This window comes from Atta cephalotes (assembly GCF_000143395.1).
Source record: "Atta cephalotes unplaced genomic scaffold scaffold00003, whole genome shotgun sequence".
Classification (NCBI taxonomy): domain Eukaryota; kingdom Metazoa; phylum Arthropoda; class Insecta; order Hymenoptera; family Formicidae; genus Atta; species Atta cephalotes.
The window spans coordinates 1,005,667-1,012,748 of record NW_012130067.1 but is presented as its reverse complement, the minus strand read 5'-3'; positions in this window follow the sequence as shown (position 1 = coordinate 1,012,748).

Genomic DNA, 7,082 nt, shown 5'->3' with positions numbered 1-7,082 from the left:
CCGTACTACGTAACGTAAACGAACCACTACTTACCTACTACTATAACTATATATATATATATATATATATATATATATATATATATATATATACATATAAATGGAGAAATCATCATAATTTTGTCATATATTTCTATAAAATTTGTATGCATTATCATAATCTTTGATATCATGCATAATTTTTGATATTGTTTGATACTCTGAAGTTTTTCTTGGCTATATTCTGTATGTTAAAATTTATCATCAAATTTATCATTCAAATTTAATTCAAATCATCATTAAAATTTAATTAAAATTTTTTCATTGTTAGAACAAGAATATAAGTGATGCAAATTTTCCGGAGAAATCTGTGGAACTTGCACAAAATTATTGTAGAAATCCTACCCGAGATCGAAGAGGTCCTTGGTGTTACACGTTAGATTCTACAGTAATTGATGAAGGATGCGATATTCCTCTTTGTGATTATAAAGGTAAATATTACTGACTTAGTATAAAATATAATAAATATGTTTTATACATGTATATATAATAAGTTTTAATCAATGAATATAATATATAATCGTATCAATACATAAACAACAAACTCGAATAGAAGTTAATAGATTAACTAATAATAATAGATAACATTTGCATTAAAAATAGTTTTACTGCAAACATAATGTGATAGCATGTTGATGACAAAAAATATCGTGTTTAATTTCTATAATCAATTTGTGTTAAACTATGTTTAAATCTTAATTTTTTTGTTTTTAATTCGCAATTATATTTTATTGCTGACTTTTTTATAATATGACGTATAGAATGTCTAAATTATTAACACAATGATCATGAGTAAGTAAAGTAGATTAACTAAATAAAAAAGTTCTACATAATTTGACTGTATTGTAATAGTTAACAAAATCTAATTCGTAATTATTACAAATTAATCTTCGACTAAATATAAAAATTCATATCTTTTTATCTAATAGTATCACATGTTAAATTAATAGGAGTTGAAACAATTTTTTTTCGTTTCTACAGAATGTCGAATGGCTGGAACTGCTAATGACTATATAGGTACATTATCAACAACTCGTTCAGGTCGAACTTGTGCGAAATGGTTGAATAATTATAATTTCGAACAGATACAAAGATCGAACGCATCATTGAAAACAAAACCTTCTTCTAGATTTTTAAGATTGATTCGCACAAAATCTTTCTCGAAACGCCATTTGATGACAAAACAAAATTTGACATCATCACAATTACTTATGAAACCACCATCATTAAATTTATCTCAATCAGGATTTAAAATTGACAAACATATCAATTTTGTTGACCAAACATATTTGAATGACAGTCTTTATCCTGAACTTAGTGTACGAGATGCTAATAATTATTGCAGAAATCCTTCGCGCAATATTGCTGGCACATGGTGTTATACAACAGATCCATTGGTACCACAAGATTTGTGTAATATAAGAGATTGTGAAAAGTCGGGTAAAGTTTCAATTAAATTGTTAATAACAATAAAATATTTATTTTTAAATCGACAGACATTCAAGGAAAATTCAATATTTTCTTCCATATTTTTAAAATGTCTAACTTTCTTTTTTGAAACATTCTATATTCATTATTATGCCATCTCGAGAAAAAATGTTATATATAATTATATATATATATATATATTTTATATATAATTATATATAATTTTATATAATTATATATAATTATATATTATTATATATGAAACATTCTTTTCCCGCGATGTTTAACATTTATGTCATAGTTATATGATCACGTATTGTTGTAGCATATACAGATAAAATTATAAAAATAAATTAATTAAAAGACATAAAGTTACAATACTGAATATATAATATTATTGGGAACAACTAACAATGCAATTTGCAGGATTTTAACAAACATTTATTAACAATGCAATGTCATTATAATGTTTAAATCTTTCTTAGCGAATATTTGCTGCGATTTTACGAGAATGTTGCAATAATATTCCACAATATACATATTTGTAACATTACAATCTTCCAATGAAAAATATTTCTGTAATATTGTATTTATAAATCCATTTATGTATTTATAAATCAATATATGTATTTATAAATCCATTTATGCTACATGGGTAAATATGGGTAAATATATTTGTATTTATTCTATAGAAGAATGTACATTTTTTGTGAAGGGGCACGGCATTGGACGACGATTATACATTTTACCAGAATATCGTACAGAAGGCTTACGTTTCTCATTAAAAACATGGGAACCTGATTATCCAGATTCCATAACATTTGTGTTCACTGCTGATGATGGATTAAAATCTCGTTATATTCTTAAGATTGGAGCTTTCGATAACGAGAAAATACTTTTGTATTATGAATCAGAAGAAAATGGTAATTTGAAATCATGCATATTTATAATACATTTTATCTATAAGTTAATCTATTCCTTAATTATTCATTAGACATAATTTTGGTGAAAAAAAAACATTACCGCATTTATTATATTTTGGTAAATGGAGTAATTTTGTTATTCGTATACCTCGAGGATATGTTCTTCTTTATTATGAAGGAGCATCAAATCCATTGTTTGAATGGAAACATGCTGAACCATCCAAAGCATTTTTACCAATTTATTATTATTATAATAGCGAAAAAGATCATGTGATAGGAATTGCTTTCGATTGTGCCTCAAGTATATTTTGTTATTTAAAATGAGTATTTACAATTATTTCCAAAATTTTTGTTTTTTTTTTCTATTATTTTTCATCCTACTATCATACAGGATGCCATATAGAGAACACACAAACTAATCATTATACTAGAATACTTCCACTATCAATATGGTCTAAAGAAGATGTAATGAGACCTAATAAACTAATGTTAATGATTCGCGCCAAGGGTGTTGTTCTAATACCATTACTTTTACTGCCTGCAACATCAGGGTAAATAAAAATAATTATTTCGCTGATCTTTATTTTTATTTATAACATGTTACATTTTATAGATTTTATGCACTTACACTTGGTGAACAAGGTCAATGGATATATTTCTTGAAAAATACATATCCTAAAGTAAGAATTTATCACAAAGAGAACGCACTTAAACCTATATTCAATATGAATTCCTGGACAAATATTACCATAAAGTAATCAACTGTTGAACGTATATTTGCATATTCTATAGAATCTAATTAAAATATATAATTCAATTTATTTATGATTTTTCGTGATTTTATCGGAAAGATGGTCTGACAATACGATTGAAGTATTTTGCAACAAGACAAACATATTTAATTATGTGCATCGTCAACCGCTTATTTTTTATTTTTTTTCACTTGCTGTGAATCCAAAAGGTTGGGCTACTTGGAGTGCAAATTGCATACCATCAGGTATAATATAGGAAAAAGATCGAATATTTTAGAAAAAAATTTTAAATAAAAAAATTTATATTCTAAAATAATATTAAGGATTTTTATATCCCTATTTATTAGTTTTAGTAATATTTTTTATTCATTATAGTGTACCACAAATAATAATCATTATTATACGTATTTAAACTGTTGATATTGAAGCTTATTGTTTATAATTATTTATTGTATATAGATATCGATGGACCCCCTTTAGATGGCGGATGGTCAGAATGGGGACCATGGGTGTGTAGTGTTAGTTGTAACGGTGGTGTAGGAATTAGAAGACGATATTGCAATTCACCGGAACCTAATGTACGGGGGGAGCCTTGTACAGGACCCAATAGCATAACAGGTCGTTGTAATATGATTCTTTGCGGAGACATAACTGATGGTATACTGATACGGATTATCTAATTATTTATTAATATTTAATAATGTTTTCATTTTTCTATTAGTTAATAAAATATTTTGTTTTCGAAATATTTTATTAAATATTTCTGTATGTGAAAGAATATACCAAGTACCTCATTTTAAAAGAATCATCTCCGAAAAAAAGTAATTTCTTCAAAATCACACAAAAGCAATTGCCGCTTTGAAAATAAAATTATAATAATTGTTTTACTAATATGCATTTTTCTAATTATAAAATATTAAAATTCTTTTATATATCAAATAGAATTATCGAAAAAACTTTCAAAATATAAATTATTTTTTTTATATCTTAAAATTTGTATAATATTCTTTACAAGCTAATATATATTTTTAAGAAGATATTTTATTATATTTTCCTAAGTCATTATTATTATCAAATTATTTTTTATCAAATAACAAATAATTAGAATATACATATTTTTAACTAGACTATCTATAACTAAAAATATCATATGATATTACATTATATAATATTATGTAATATTATATCGAGTATTTGTCTTTTTTTGTATACTAATTGTTTTAAAAATATGTTATAATAATTTTTACTTGTATTTTAATTGTAGATACTATAACTTTAATAAAAAAAGTTATCGCATATAATCATACCGCTCTTACTGTGAAGGAATATGCATCAGTATCGCTCCATTCAGATTCTAATATTGTAAATACTATCAGAATTGAATCGCCTAATTCTGAAATACAGTGGTCCCATAATGGAATTTTTATTCAAAACAATCATCACAGGGAAATTAAAGATTACGAAATCAGTACGTAATATAACATTTATTCACAATAATGAGTATTTATACGTAATGATATGTATAAATTAATATATATAATTTTGTTAATTTACAGTAATAAATAGAGCAGCATTAATTGATTCGGGCGTATATACGCTTACTGTACATCGAATAGATGGAACATATATGATAATTAAGGTGATAACTTTGGCAGTAGTTCCTATTAAGGAAAGCATTACTATTCGTGAAACTCTATCTATGCATGTTACATGCCACTGTGCTATCCTCGGTTATGTATATTCTAATTTGAAAGTTTATTGGATGATCAATGGTAACGTATGGAAAGACTATGGAGTTACATTGCCTGTAGCTACAAATGTTGATTATGTTCCTATTATAAATAAGTCTCATCACGGTATATGGAAATGCATCGTGGAGCAAATTGACTTGCAATTTAAATGGACAACAAATGTAATCCGCGTGAAAGGTACGAAATATATTTAATAAATATTTTTTTAAACAGAATGATTTAATATTATTATATATTTAAATTAATAGAAAATAATCAAGATTCTCTCAGCAGATAGTCAGATCCTGCTCGGTTTCTGTCAATCTGCTGACATACAATGTCAACAAGCGTTTTGTTTACAATAATTTCTGTCAATCATCACAGGGAAATTAAAGATTACGAAATCAGTACGTAATATAACATTTATTCACAATAATGAGTATTTATACGTAATGATATGTATAAATTAATATATATAATTTTGTTAATTTGCTGGTCATAGGATGCGTCGAATTACGCATGAAGCACACGTTACATCCTTCTTTATTAATTGATAAACAAGAACAAATGATGCATCATGCACTTTATGTGTAACTCAGAACGTATCAATAGAATTTTCAATAGATACTATCGACAGAATAGAATGCGATATTAATTGAAATCAATCTAACTAACACATCTGATCAAATCTGCTACTAACCAATCGACATTCTACTAACATATTACTATATTTTACTATATCTGCCTAATATTCATACAGCTATATAAACGCACATACACATATATATATGCTTGTTGAAGGATTGTTTGATAATAAATTTATTATAACATTATAATATAATATTATAAACATTCTTATAAAAATCTTTTTCATATAGCACAAAATTAATTGCAGTAATATCGCTGCAATAATGCTGCAATATTGCTACAATATTGCAGCAATGTTGCTACAATTTTTGTGCTGTAGGTTTTGTATTGTTTATTTATCAGAAAATTGGAAAATTATTTTACTTTCTGTAGAAAATATTGTTCCTTTTCTGAATACTTTTATTACTGAAAATTCTGTGTATTATCTATGAAACATTTTTATCTTATGAAATATTTTTATCAATCGGATAAGTTCTTAACCCTCCAAATTGGCGTACTCATTTAATGGAAGATAAATTAACTCGACCAATTTTTGGATGGATGCGAAACGAAAAATTTGTGGCTTATTCAGCATTGGCTCTGATTCTATTTATGATATGTTGCATTATAATAGGTTTCATACTTTATTTCAGGTAATAATTATATAATAATTTAATCATTGTTAAGCATTGTATAATATACAATGTATAATATACAAAGTGTTCCTAATCTACAGGATCACCTCTTGTGAACAAGTAGAATAGATTGAACTGAATCGAAAAGTCCTTTACCATTTTATAATTTTTGCTATATACTTTAGAAGATATTAATTTCTAAAGATCACCGAATAAGCACGTACCCACATAGACTACTGCCAAGTATATCATCATCGATCGCAGTTATTCATCGCGCAAAACTGCCTAGGTTACCACTAGGCGCCATTATTCGATCAAGCAATCATAACTATTCAGCTTATTTATATTTAAAAATTAATATATCCTAAAGTATTATGAAAATTGCAAAAGGGTAAAGAACTTTTCGATTCAGTTTAGTCCACTCTATCTATTCACGAGAGATGATCCCGTAGGTCCGGGACACCTTGTATATTGGGTAATTCTAATTTTTTATTATCTTTTCATACTTATTTGAACGAAAGAAAAATAAATTCTATCTCTAGTGACAAAGTAGCGCTAGTCAGTATCGTGGCGCTGCCGAGGACATTTTTACTAGAGAATTTTTATATCAAGGATATTTTAATTTTATAATAAAAACTTAATTTTATAATACCTAAAGATTTTATAAATATGTTGATAATTAATAAAATATATACTATAGAATCTATACTAGAATAACTTACTGTATTTGTTTTATGACAAGGATTCGAAAAAGTTTGATGCAACGACGGTGAAAAAAAAAAATGTGCAAAGGAAAATTTAACAGTGAAGAAAAATAATAGAGAAGAAAAATTCTATTGGTAATATTTAGAAAGATGGAAAATGAAAATATAACATATTATATAACTAATTTTATTAAATGTAAAAGATTGCAAGACATTTAAAAGTAATGATTTCAGATAAGAAAAT